Below are 15204 nucleotides of genomic sequence, written 5' to 3'. Positions count from 1 at the left end.
TATTTCATGCAATCTATTTATTAAGTATTATTTTAAGAAATGATCAGTATTTTGTGAACATTGCCTACAAAATGTAAGGAATTAATGAAGTATGACTATTCTCTGAAGTTAGAATCTAGCACATACATTTGCATATACTAAATGGTAATAGAGGCTTGAACAAAGTATTTTAAGAACTTGGAAAAACACCGGCTAATCATTGTAAAATCTCTCTTTTAAAGGTTTTGAAAAACATTAGTAATTTATCTACTTGAAGCAGTGAGATGAGGGGAGTGAAGGGAAAGAGACAGACTGAGCTCTGCCAACTCCTGGATCCCTCCCTTGAGATGCCCACAACACGCAGGGCCTCAAAGACACATCTACTGAAGCATCACTTGCTGCCACCCAGGGTGCACACGGGAGGGGAGTCAGAATTGGGAGCAGAGTTACAGTTTAACCAAGATACTCTAATACGCAAGATGGGCTTATTAATCATTACGTCACATGTCTGTTCCTTTTTTGTCTTTAATTTCTTGGCAGTTGTACACACTAGATGTTATAATGATTTTGAAAGCAAGATTTAAATTCTGTTGGGGAAGGGTATTAAACAAACAAACAAAAACCCAATTAAATAAATTAAGATAGTATCTGATAGCCTCAAGCACGATGAAAACACCACAGGCTTATGAAATGTGGGAACTAAGATGCAATTGGCATGACTGGATAAGACCTAGCTTGGTAGGAAGCTAACGTGATATCTGATGAGTTAGCCCATGAAGATTAAAAGGGGGTCAACATAATGGATGCTGATTTGAGTCCTAGCCATCTGGGGAGTAGGTCAGTGAATGGCAGATTTTCTCTGTCTCTCCTTTTCCCTGTAATTCTGCTTTTTCTCTTCATGGAAGAGGCTTCAATGGCCTGAAATGAGTCAATCTAAAGCCAGGAGCCAGAAGCTTCTTCCAGGTCCCCCATGTAGGTGCAGAGTCCTAACATTTTGGGCCATCCTTGACTGCTTTCCCAGGCCACAAGCAGGGAGAGGGAGAGGAAATGGAGCAACCAGAATGCAATCAGGCGGCAGTATGGATCTTGGTGCTTGAAAGGGGAGGGTTATCCAGTTGAGTTGTTGCACCAGAATCAATAAATGAAATCTTCAAAAAATTAAAAGGAAAAACATTATAGATGGAAGAATGACAGCTTTAAAAACCCATTTAGTGGGGCATTGTGGAGTAGTAGGTTAAGATACCACCTGTGGTAATAGCATTCCATATGGCATCTATTAGTGTTCCTACTGTTCCACTTCTGATCCAGCAGTGTGCTAATGGCCTGGGAAAAACAGTGGAAGATTACACACACAGAGGATCCCAGGATGAAGCTTTTCACTGCTGGCCTCTGCCTGGTCTAGCTGCCTAGTCATAGAAGATGTATCTGCTTCCCCCTCCCTTTCTGTAATTCGAATAAGCAAATAAATCTTCTAAACAAAATGTTCATCTAGTGAAAGAAAATCTGAGATCTTTCCAAGACAAGAATTTAGAAAAATAATTAAACAGAACACTCATTGGTCAGCATGCCTGATAGAACATCCTAGCATATGTAGTGATGAACCTATTTAATTAACATTTTTGTAATCTGGATTGGATGCAGTATCACTTCGCGATATGTAGTCAATCTCTCAGAGGCTGTGAGAGCAAACTCGGTTTTGTTTCTGAAAGGAAAAAAGAAAGGGCGGGGGTACTTAGAACAGCTTTTTCCAAATGTCAACACCTGAAGATACCCACGCTTATTTCTCTCTCTCTCTCTCTCTCTCTCTCTCTTCCAAGATTGATTGATTTATTTTTTATTGGAAAGGCAGACCAAATATACAGAGAAAAGAAGAGAGTGGGAAGATTCTCCATCTATTAGTTCACTCCCAAAACAGTCATAATGGCTTGAGCTGAACCAATCTGAATTCAGGAGCCAGGAGCTTCTTCTGGGTCTCCCACGTGTGAGTGTAGTGTTCTAAGACTTTGGACCATCGTGTACTGCTTTCCAAGGCTATATGCAGGGAGCTGAATGAAAAGTGGAGCAACCTGGGCATGAATCAGTACCCATATGGGATCCTGGCACTTGCAAATTGAGGATTTAGCAACTAGGCCTTAGTGCCAGTCCTGAACGTACTTTTTTCTTAACCATCATGGGGAGCCTTAAAACCATCAACATTCCCATAGAAACTATACGAATGAGTCGAATCTTGCACTGAAATTGCATGATGCTATAGTTAGAAAAAAATGTTTAATATTTGAAGTGTTGAAAGATCTTTAAATTTTGAAATCACTGCTGATATATAAATCTGTAAAACTGAAAATTAGCAACCATGTCAGTAGCTTTTAAAATATTTTCAAGATACATAAAAATGAATTATTTACTTTATTCAGGCTGAAGAGGTGCATTTTTCTTTGTGGATACAGTGCAACTTAACTTGTTTTTTAAAAAAGCTAAGCCAGTTTTGATGCATACAAACTTCTACAAATTCCACCACTCTGCTTATATGTGGCATACTGTGCAAATCAATTATTTTGTATTTGTTTTGTTTTCCATTATGGATGGATTGTAACGTCAGAAAGAGAATTCACACACAGGTGCATACCTAGAAAGAGCAGAGGAGCCATTGTAGGATCTGAGTATCTCTTTCCCAGTCACGTGCTGGCTTAACTTGACTGAAGTACTCATTTGACTTATTCATTCACATATCCATTTTGGAAAGCAGATTAACCCGAGCTCAAATTGTCATCCTTTTCCATATTCATTAGATGGCTGGATAGACGTTGTTCAGTTGTGAAATTTAGCAGTACCAACAGCAGACAGCAATTATTTAATGGTTGTTTTTGTTTAAAAAAAGAAAAAACACCTTGCACATTACGTACTAATACAATAGCCTCAGCCCACGATCTTAGTAACTGATTTATTTCCTTGACTGCTAACTTTATTATCCAAGTGCTAGTTTTTGGAAAACTGTGTGACGTTCTGGAGCAGAGGATATCAAAGAAGGGACTGCACATGTTTATAACATTGATATGCCATGAGAAAATTGAGTCTCAGATACACTTGTGACTTCCTTCTGGCCACATGTAGCCACATTGTCCACTGACTTCAAGTCTTGTTTCTCTTGTCAACTCTACTTGATTGTTGCTCCTGTTACTCCATTGGCTTTTTTTTTTAACCAGAAACTTATCAAAGCACATTTTGTAAGGTTGCTTCTTCCCTGAATACACATAAATTGGATTCTACATATTTCCCAGGAAGTGGAAGGCAGAACAAGATGAGAATTTGACCAGGATATTTTTAAAAGATTTATGTATTTTTATTGCAAAGTCAGATAAACAGAGAGAGGAGGAGAGACAGAGAGGCAGATCGATGATTCATTCCCCAGGTGACCGCAACAGCTGGAGCTATGTTGATGCAAAGTCAAGAGGCAGGAGCTCTTCCGGGTCTCCCACATGGGTGCAGGGTCCAAAGCCTTTGGGCTGTCCTCAACTGCTTTTCCAGGCCACAAGCTGGGAGCTGGATGGCAAGTGGGGCCACCAGGATTAGAACCAGAACCCATATGGGATTCCAGTGCGCTCAAGGTGAGGACTTTAGCCACTTGGCCACAGCGCTGGCCCTTGACCAGGATATCGATTACAACTTGATCCTTTCTGGATTAGGTTTTCTGGCCCTAATTTAATTTGGGTATTGAATAGCAATAATAAAACTCTATGTCGTATGTGTGTATATGAAACCAGATCAAGCACATTTCTCTCCATTTGTTAATACATGTTGTGCTTCTTTTCTCATGTTTTGTTACTATTTCCCTGTATCACCTTTGTGGATCTCTCTTCTCCCTTCACTGTTTTATTTACAGTCTTGGCCTCTTCATTGCTTCCTATACTAATTTTATTTATAACCAACATTTGAGGCCTTGTTCTATGAGCATTGGTCATAATTATGTATTTTTCAGTTAGCATTTTTCATTTAAGAAAAAGATTTATTTATTTTTACTTGAAACGATTGCAGAAATAGAGGGAAGGGAAGAGAGAGAGAGAGAGAGATCTTTCATCCTTTGATTTATTCCCCAAATGTCTGCAATCACCTGAGCTGGGCCAGGCTGAACCCAGGAACCAGGAGCATTTTCTGAGTATTCCACGTGGATGCAGGAACCCAAGGTCTTGGGCCATCCTCCATTGCTTTCTCAGGCCATTTTCAGGGTACTGGATTGAAAATGGAGGATCCAGTACTAGAACCAATGCCCATATGGAATGCTGGTGCTATAGGTGAAGGGTTAGTTTGCTATGCTATCGCATTACCGCCCCTCCTCCCACCACCAGCTCTTATGCTTGAAACAACATTACCCATCAGTTTACCAGCACTATTTTGATGAGTGACCCAAGATCCAAAAAGTTAATGTGATAGAAAATACAGGAATTAGAGATTATTGTGGTACAGTGAGGAAAGCTGTGGCATTCAATGACAGCATTTCATATGGGTGCTGGTTCAAGTTTCAGCTACTCTACTTTTGTTCCAGCTGCCTGCTAATGTGCCTGGGAAAGCAATGGAAGATGGCTCAAGTACTAGGTTCTGCCATCTATGTGGCTGGCTTGGATGAAGTTTCTGGTTTTGGTCAGACACAGCTCTGGGCACTGCAGTCATTTGGAGAATAAAACAGCAGGTGGAAGAGATTGCTCTGGGTGCCTCTCTGAAACTTTGCTTTTCAAACAAACTTTTTTTAAAGAAAAATTACAAAAAATAGCACTTTAGAACTAATCTGACTGTTCTTTCTCCAAAGATTCAGTGTTTCTGTTGTATCACCTGGCACGTAAAAATTGCACATTTCTTAGGATTACCAAAGATTGCTTTACACTTACTATTTCATGCTCCCCAATTTTCACTTAGGCACACAGATACTCAGTAAAGTTAGAGGCACTTCTTCAAGTTTCATAACTAACTGTTGCAGGAAAAAGATTACATTCCAATATTTGATTTTATTTTGATGGAGTTGTGGTACTTCACATTAAATTTTTCTCAAGGTATTAGATTTACTTGTTGCATGACATATACGTAGTTTAGTTATCGTCTCCATACTGAGGAAGCTATTTTTGAATGTTACACTTTCTTGTATCAAAATATAGCACCAAAATCACAGGTAAATGTCTTATCACAATATTTTTCACAAACGGAGGTCATTTGATACAATGGTTATGGGACTTTTGGGATGCCTGCATCCTAAGCCTGGCCCTAGTCTCAGCTCTGCTCTTGATTTCAGCTTCTTGGCTATGCTCAACTTTGGGTACAGCAGGGGATGACTCATATACTTGAGCTTCCCTCACCCATTTGGAAGACCCAGATTGAGTTACTGGCTCCTGCATTTTGTCTGGTTGAAACTTGGCCACTGAACATTTGTGGGAGTGGACAGACCCATTGCACACGGAAGTCACTGGCAACTCCTGCAGCCAGTGACGAGCAGGGAAGTACCATCATCCCAGGACAAAATGAGAGTAGTCCGCTGCATCCCACAACACTGGATGCTTTAGATGTGGAAAAGTTTTATAGTGCCCTCCTGAGTCTAGCCTGGGGAACTGGCATGGGGTAGAGTCCATTTAGCTGCACTACTGGAGGCAACCGTTACTTCCTTCTTCTTACTCAAGTGTCAGATTGCTTTTTAAAATGAATCTAAAAGCAACCTCTATCCTAACCTGCAGAATGGCAGGTGCTTGTTCTGGGGATGGGATAACTCACAGGACAGAGAACAGATCCCCTGTACCCTGTGACTCAGTCCTGTGACCATGGCAGCTGTGCATGGTTGCAGAAAGGGAAAGTCATAGGATGTAGCTGGGGTTGTGGGCACTCACACAATCTGACTCTGGAAGCTTTGTGTTCTCTGAGTGTTGCAGATGTAGAGGACTTTGTGTCCATGCTACAGAGCTCTGTGCAGTTCGCATGCCTGAGTGGACAGGGTATGGAAGCATTAGCACTCTAGAGGGTGAATCAGCTGGCTTGTCACGGTGTAGTGAGAGACTGAGGCTGTGAACACACCAGGTGGCATCAACAGCCCCTCACCATACTGAGTATAGAGGATATCCACATTCCTGTCACTCTGAATTCTTGCTTCCCTACCCTCCTAACTGGTGGCCAGAGCTATCTGGCCCCATCCAGCACACACCTCTAGATCTTTGGTGTAAGTTGCAGGCATTCCCCACCCCCACTCCCAGTACAGGGACATGTTTCCAAGAACAAAGTCTTCAGATGATATAGCAACAAATGATTCACAGCATGGATAAAGATCAATGCAGAAATACAAGAAAGATGAAAAAGGAAGGCAACTTGACTCCCCAAAAGGAACACAATAATATATAAATACTGGACTGTGAAGACAGGGAGACTGATAAAATGCCTGAAAGGGATTTTAAAAGAATGACTATGCCAAAATACTAGCTGTACAAGACAGCTGAAAGAACTCAGTAAGACACATAAGAACTCATGTGAGAATTCAACAAATTTACAGGATATAAAATTAACACATAATAGAGACTATCATATCAGAAGGTGAAAATGCATTGCAGTATATATCTCTACTACTGAATCAATGATGAACTCCCAATGAAATTGTTACATATATTTTGACAATAGGATGGTGGACTTTCTGCCATTGCCCATACTTACAATGTCAGGATACACTTAAATAGCAGAATGATGGACTTGTGACTGTAGTCATAGAACTATACTATTGTAATGATATGGGGAAATAGAGAGGAGAGGGTGCTGAAAGGGGAAGGAGAAATCCATGAACCTATGGAACTGTAACATACAATAAACAAAATTCTTAAAATGGGTATGTGAACCAATGAAACAGAACAGAAATTAGTCCATATATCTACAATCAGTTAACTTTTGAAAAGTGAACTAAAATTCCTTGCTGAAGAAACAACAGTTTCTTCACCAAGTGGTGTTGTTAAAATCGGATCTTAGCATACAGAGTGTGAAATAAGATCTCTACCTTACACTCTGTGCAAAACTACTCACACTTGATAAAAGACTTGATATAATTAAATTACCAGAGGAACTCTGCAAAATATTGGCAAAGGCAAAGACTTCTTGGATCATGCCCAGAAGTTCAGAAAATAAAAACAAATATAGACAAATGAGATTTCCAAACTGAAATGCTTTTACACATAAAAGGAAATTCTTCACAAGTGAAAATGCACCAGACAGGGCCCAGCGGCGTGGTCTAGCGGTGAAAATCCTCGCCTTGCACATGCCAGGATCTCATATGGGTGCTGGTTCTAGTCCTGGCGGCTCCACTTCCCATCCAGCTCCCTGCTTGTGGCCTGGGAAAGCAGTCTAGGATGGCTCAAAGCCTTGGGACCCTGCACCCATGTGGGAGACCCGGACGAGGTACTTGGTTCCTGGCTTCGGATCTGAGCAGCACCAGTCATTGCAGTCACCTGGGGAGTGAATCATCGGACGGAAGATCGTCCTCTCTGTCTCTCCTCCCCTCTGTATAGCTGACTTTGTAATAAAAATAATAAATAAATCTTAAAAAAAAGAAAATGCACCAGACAGGGAGACAGTTTTGGAAAACTCTGCATCTGACGAAGAATTACTATCCAGGATATATAAGGAATTGAGGGAACTCAACAACAAAATACATAATCCAATGTAAAAAATGGGCAAAATAAGTTTTAAAAAGATTTTTTAATTCTACTTTTATTGGAAAGGCAGATATACAGAGAGGAAAGACTTGCAGGAAGATCTTCTAACTGCTGATTCACTCCCTAAGTGGTTGCAATGGCAGGAGCTGAGTAGATCTCAAGCCAGGAGCCAGAAGCTTATTCTGAGTTTCCCCATGGGCGCAGGGTCCCAAGGCATTGGGTTGTCTTTTACTGCTTTCCCAGGACACAAGCAGGAAGCTGGATGGGAAGTGGGACTGCTGGGACAGAAATTGGCACCCATATGGGATTCTGGCACATGCAAGGCAAGGATGTTAGCAGCTAGGATACCACACTAAGCCCAAGAAATTTTTTAAAGATTGAATACAAATGGCCAACAGACACATGAAACAAACAATCAAACAAACAAACAGCTCAGGATCATTATCCAATAGTTAAGTGAAATGAAAGCTAGTATGAGACATCACATCTCTTCAGTTAAAATAGCTATTATTCTAAATTTTTTAAAAAATATAACAAGTGCTCACCAGTATATAAGGATAAAGGTACTATAATAGACTATCTAGAGGATACACAGAGGTCCAATCATATGAAAGACAGAATGGAAATTTCTCAGAAAATGGATACTAAATATGGAATATGATCTAGTAACCCAACTCCTAGGAATATACCTGAATGAAATCAACATATAAAACAGTTACCTACATTCTCATTTTAATATTAGCTGTATTCACAATATCTAAGATATGAAATTAACCTGAATGTCCAATAACTAATGACTGAATAAGAAAATTATATAATAAAATAATTAAATATTAGCCTTATAAAGAATAAAATTTCCAAATTTGCAACAAATGGATGTACCTATTATCATTATGCTAAGTGAAATAAGTCAAACTAAAAGACAATTACTATGTTTTATTTGATTTATGATACCTAATAAAGAGAGTATAAAAATTTAATGTATATGAGTGGACTTGGCATTCTGGAATTTACCAAGTTTGTAACCCTTGTCTGTATTACTCCTGAACAGTGGTTTCTTTACTTGCTGACACTTAGTTCTTTTCAGAAGCATTACACTTATCATAGGTTAAACATATTACTACATAAATTTTTTAAAAAAAAGAGAGATACCCACATACACAAACTGAGAGAGGGAAAGAGGGTAGGAGGGAGGGAGAGGAAGAGTGAGAGAGATTGGCAGAGAGTGAGAGAGAAAGAGAGAAAGAGATAGAAAGAAAGAAAGAAAGAAAGGAGGTAGGGAGGAAGGGAGAAAAACAATATTATAGCCTTAGAATTTTATCTATGAACAATATGAAGCCTGTTTTCTATTTTTTTATATAACCTTGCATAGTTGATTAGGGTTCAAAGGGTCAAGGGCTACAGGAAAGTGGGTAATACCACTGTTTCACACTAATATCATCATTTCCCTCCCTGTATCTAGGGTCAGGGGAGAAACAAAGGGAGGAGCCCCACCCAGCCTACCACACCTCCCAGGTCCCCAATCTGAGGCATGCTCCGAGGGTCCTGCTCAAGCAGTTTTGATAGTTCAACAGTTCTGACTTGCTGCCAATCTTACCATTCCAATCATGATGAAATCTGTTCAGAATCCACTGTTTGACATAGTCTCTTCATGGTTGGGGTTCTGAGATCAGCAGTTCAGTTGGAGGGATCTCCAAAGAAACTTCATCTGAGGTGATCCCAGACCTGACTCTTGTGTGTGCTTGCCAGTACAGGGTCCGGCACAGTCCGTCGCCCCAATCAGCTTATGCACATGCTGGTTGTTGCAATTGCTGGGTCAGTTGTGTTTCCAGCCCTGTCTTCCACGTGAACCAATAAGTGTTGCAGTCCAGCCCTATCCTGCCCACTTCATACTCAGTCCTCACGCAAACCAGTGGGAGCTGTAGCCTAGTTGGGACAACTCCCCATAACCCCCACCAGGCCTGCCCCCTACCCTGGTTCCCATGCTTGTCAGTATGTACCGCAGACTTGTCCTGTCTGTCCCACATCCCATTTAGCTCTCGTACATGTGAATGGGCATTGAAACCTAGTTCAACTCAACCAGCCCTATTATCCAGCCCACACACATGCTGTTGGGTGCCTTTCTGCATAGCCACCCCTGCCCCTGTCCTGGTTTTCATGCTCTCCAGTGGGATTGGTGTCCCAACCTGCAGGACACAATGCTCTGGGTGCACTGGGAATGCCATGCTGCTGGCCCAAGAAACACACAGACACATGTACTTGGTGGAAAAGAGTGCCTCCTGCTCTTTATTTTACTCCTCATATATATATACCTTATTCTCTAGAGGAGGAGAAGAAGGGGAGGGGTTTCCTGGAAGTTATTATCTTCATTGAAGCAGGGAAGAAACTAATCATCTATATTGAACCAGGGGAGGAACTTAGTATCTATATTGAAACAGGGGAGGAACTAATTATTTGAACAGGAACAAGGGTGGAGGTTCTATTCTGCTTGCTCTACACAGGATGTCCTGGCCTAATATCCTGCTTGCTGTGGCCCTGCTTGCCCAAGGCAGGCTTTGCAATACAACAGGCTGTCAGGTAGGCCAAGACTAAGGCCGGTAAGTCTGTGGCTCTTAACAGAGTGGTAACCCAAGAGGGAGGTGCCAACTATTTTCCTACTAGGCCACTCCCACTCCAGGCAGGGCTACAACACAAGTGGGCCTCATGTGAGCTAGATCAGGGAAAAGCCAGGTTGGACTGACTGTTTCAACTGGTGCAAGCAAAAATTAGAGTGGGTGAGGGTTGGTTGGGCATTGTTGGCTGGCAGAGGTTGGCACTGGGGGTTAAATCTGTCAAGTTAAACTCAAGAACCACCTGGAGAGTGCATGTGTTGTAGCCCTGCCTGGTCTGGTCTGCCCCCATCCCAACTCATGCTCTCCAGTGGGAGTGGTTGTCCAGCAGGGGAGCCCACATTCCCCCTGCCGGCCCTGCCCCATCCCTCCCTAGTTCTCATGTGTACTGGAATCTGTTTTCTTGATATTAGAACAAATGTCAGAAAAAATTCCTACTGGGCAGGCAATATTTTAAGTTATTTACATATAACATAGGGATCATTATAAACTGCCCTTTCTCAGATAAAAATAACACTTTTCTAATATCCTAGATTTTTTTCAAAGTTATACAAATGCTAAGTGATAAAACCATGTGGTAATTGACAAAGTCAGGATTTCAATATTGACAATCTGTTTCTAAAACTTGAACCAAACTCTTACTCTATGCCTCCTCAGTAAATGTGGTTTTAAAATAGAAAAGATCACAGATTTCTGACAAGTTACAGAATTAGTAAAAAGGGTTCTCACATGCTTTGCCTCCTCTTCTCCTGAATCATTCCATTTGACAAAGTCGTGTAATATGAACTGGCAATTGTATAATGTATATGTGTAAGAATGTAGCTGCTGTACGAACTTATCACACCATTTGATTTTTTTTTAGAACTAATTTAAACACATTTTTATAAGTAATATATAATAAGGAATAGATGTGTGAAGTGATAACCTTTTGGAATAAATATATATAGGATCTAAAATAAACACTTCATTTTGATGGAGTTTCTAATAATGGCCATTTTGTTTAGCTCTATCATAATCTTTTACAGTTTGGTGTTTATTTTGTATAACATCTTAAATGATCTGTTTATTGTTTATAAACAGAGAAACAATTTGATGTGCTGATGGGAAAGAATATAATTTAGCAATCAACATTCAAATTCATTTTAAATTACTTTTCCAGACATGGGGAAATATTAAAAAGGAATTAAGAATCTCACTCCATTAGAGCTTTCGTTAGAACCACTTCATTAAATGACAGCTTCAAAGTAAATATTCAGGCAATTATCTGTCTTCACTAATCACACTGCCTGGTAAAATTGCTTCTTTTGCTCTCATTTCCAGTTAGCTAGACAAAATAATGTTATCTGTAAGACAATTCTTCCAACAACAAAAAATGAAGAAGCCACATAAGCAAATCAAATTGCCAGCAGCATTTATACCTATAACAATGTATACATAAAGCAAACTAAACACTCAACAAGATGAATATGCAGTTTTGTTTCTATCCGGCTATTTATCTTTTTCTTTCTTGGTAAAGGGATAAGGCCCTTATTTGAGAAAATTAGTTGACTCACCTTCAGAAAAGCAGACACATAGACTCTGCAAGATGAACAGCACTGCAGACCGTGCGCAGCCTCACACGTACGTTCCATGCTCCTGAGATGTCTGGAGAAAGGAACAGAGTGAAACAAAGAAAACGGACAACAGAATGTTAGCACTTTTCCTGTACATTCCACAAATGGAAAGATAATTTATTCCTCCACATAGAAAATGAACAATTGTATCCATTTGTATATCAATCAGATAGATAACTGACAACAAAGACAATGAATTTAGCTCTTTTTAAAAAAAAAACTTTATTATGAACAGTTTGTTTGTCAGAGTCACCAAAATCAAATCCTCTTATTTCATTTATCATTTGAATTTAGCTGTTCTAAATATTCCTATGCATCAAGGATGCTTAAAAAAATCCTGTGGAAGATAAAAATCAAAAGAATGGTATTTTAATGAGAAAAATGGAGAGTGAACTTTATTGTTAAATATAAGCACAGGGTTATCAATTTTGTTTAGCAAAAATAATACATAAAGGAAAAATAGCATTTTAGTTACGTTGTTATTTAAAGGAAGGGTAATCTAAATACAATGTGTTTTTCTGTGTAATATTCAATTCTTTCACCTTGTACATACTAGGGAAATCATGAGTGCACACTGTAGTAGTAAGAATCTTAAGGTTTAACCACCATGTCTTTAGTTATTGTAGCCAAAACCTCTAATCTATACAATCACTTATGTAAGATTTCATTTTGATTCAAGAGCCTTTCTGAATCTACACATAGCTTTTGTAATTCATATTTAAATATTTTGTGTAAATATTTTGTTGTGTGATAATGAATTCACACTTCTAGCTCCATGAAATTTTTGCAGTACTTGAAACAGGGTTTTGAGTGTCTTGGAGAATAACATAGAAGATGAAGCAATTGGGCGCAGCACAATGGCTCAGTGGCTAAATCCTCGCCTTGCACACACTGGAATCCCATACATGAACATGTTCTTGTCCCATTTGCTCCACTTCCTATTCAGCTCTCTGCTTATGGCCTGGGAAAGCAGTAAAGGATGATCCAAAGCCTTGGGACGCTGTGCCTATGTGGGAAACCTGAAAGAAGCTTATAGTTCCTGGCTTCAGATAACTCAGTGATTGCAATTGCAGCTACTTGGTGCATAAACCAGTAGACAGAAGCTCTTTTTCTCTGTCTCTCCTTCTGTCTGTATTTCTGCATTTCCAATATAAATAAACAAATCTTTAGTGAAAAATAAGTTAAAGCAATGAAGGTCAATGTGAATATAAGACCTGTTTCCCATTCATATTTTAAGACAAAGAAACCAACCAAAATGTCAGTCAATCAATACCAAAAAAAGAAAAAAAAAAAAAACATGGCACAAACTTTCCATTGAGGAATTAACCACACTCACTTATAAAAATGGATATTTTCCTGTATGTGCTATACTTGGTAAAGCAAAGTGTTTTGAATTTTCCCTCCAGGATATAGTTAATTCATACACACATGGAAAATTAACTATATAATCACTAGAAGAGATATATTCCGATGTATCAGAGCCAAGTAGTTATTAAAAAGAATGAGGGATGGGCTCAGTGATGTGGCCTAATAGCTTAAGTCCTCACCTTGAACGTGCTGGGATCCCATGTGGGTGCCAGCTCAAATCCAGGAACCCCACTTTCCATCCACCTTCTGCTTGTGGCATAGCTCCAGGCATTGAGGTCACTTGGGGAGTGAATCATCAGATGGAAGATCTTTCTCTCTGTCTCTCCTCCTTTCTGTTTTTCTGACTTTCTGATAAAAATAAAAACATCTTTAAAAAGATAGTGAGGGAAAAAGCCAACATAATAGCTTTAGATAAAATATAAATGAAATCGATATTTTACATTGGATTATTTTTTATAGCCCTTGCATATACTCCTGCTTAACTATGGTCTTTTTACTTTATTATTTGTTGAAATCTTTTTTTTTTTCAGATTTGTTTGTTTTTATCTGAAAGGCAGATTCACAGAGTGAAGGAGAGCCAGAGTGAAGTCATCCATCCACTGATTCAATATATCATTATCCCCTGAGCCAATCTGAAGCTAGGAGCCTGAACCTTTTCTGGATCTTCCATATAGGTGCAGGTGATAAAGGACTTGAGCCATCCTTTGCTGCTTTCTCAGACCATAAACAGGAAGCCAGACATTTCATGGAGCAACTGGGACTTGAACCAGCACGTGTATGAGGTAACTGGCACCACAGGTAAAGGATTCGCTTGCTTTGTCACTATGCAGATCCTTGTCGAACTTCTTTCTATTTAGTTATTCTTTAAGCCTCTGTGTAACTGTTAATTGAAAATATCTCAGAGAAAAAAATAAAAATGGGGAAAAAAGTGTTCACTGAGGTAACTAAGTCCAAATGCTTCGTTATATAGGTGAGAAAACAGTAATTCAAAAAGTCGCTAGAATGTATCTTGATTAGAACCCAAATTTTTTAGTATCTTGACTGCTGGGTTGATATGTTTATTGTGAAGACTAAATGAAGTGTAATGTATAAAGTCTTTGGCATATAACAAAGTCTGAAGCAACATCTTGGAAAAAAGTCTGCTATGCTGGAAATAGCATGAACTTGGAATAAAACTTACTTGGCTCAATTTTTCATCTCTTACTAATTGGCATTGGACTTACCCTGGCTTGATTTTTGTACCCTCTTTAAAATACAGATGATGATTTAAATATGGTCATGAAACTATATATATATATATATACATATATACATATAATTTATCATTCAATTAAAATTCTTATTTGTCATATGATTTGTTATATATTTAATCATTTTATACCTAATAGATTTTGGTTTTTTAAGTTTTACTTTTTGTTGTTTGCTTAGTTGACAAGGATTCATGTCCATGAAAACCACTGATTTGGATGGGGAGGTAGAGGCATGGGGGAGGATGGGTCGACACATGCTTCTACTTTTATGCTTCTTCCCTTTTCTCCTATATCTGGGTAGGAGGGAGGCTGGTATGGGGAATGCCTACTACATTTGCAAAACGGATTTTGTTTTTTGAAAAGTAAAGCTTTAAAAATATTTTGAATTCAAAGATGATATACCTAGTGATATAATAAGGGAGAGTTAAATGGTATTCATGAAGACAAACTGATGACTATATCTTCATTTCTAATATCACCGAAAACTGATCAGAGAAACATGACAACACATCAACTAAAGAGCCCTTAAAAGTATTGTTAAAAATTTCATGGGGAAGAGAATTAGTGGAACTTGCTTATGTTTTGCTAAGATGTGAGCCATTCTTATAGTGGTAAACTCTTAGCATGGTGCATGATATATGTGCATAATTGTATTTTTGCTTTTGTCTTACTGGGAATTAAATAAGTGATCAGGCTTTACAATTGAGTTAGGGTGGAAAAGAGC

At 39.1% G+C, this 15204-nt stretch overlaps 1 long non-coding RNA gene across 1 annotated transcript in view; it reads left to right on the top strand.

Moving 5' to 3' along the window:
• Positions 1–14006, top strand: part of LOC131479911 (uncharacterized) — a 135759-nt gene extending 121753 nt beyond the window's left edge. Inside the window, exon 4 of the long non-coding RNA XR_009245167.1 lies at positions 13761–14006. This is a non-coding gene — a long non-coding RNA (uncharacterized LOC131479911). The remainder of the gene's footprint in view (positions 1–13760) is intronic.
• The last annotated feature ends 1198 nt before the right edge of the window (positions 14007–15204 follow it).

This window comes from Ochotona princeps, chromosome 3 (genome assembly GCF_030435755.1).
Source record: "Ochotona princeps isolate mOchPri1 chromosome 3, mOchPri1.hap1, whole genome shotgun sequence".
Classification (NCBI taxonomy): Eukaryota; Metazoa; Chordata; class Mammalia; order Lagomorpha; family Ochotonidae; genus Ochotona; species Ochotona princeps.
The sequence above is the reverse complement of the archived record's forward strand: the minus strand, read 5'-3'. Positions and strand labels throughout refer to the sequence as shown.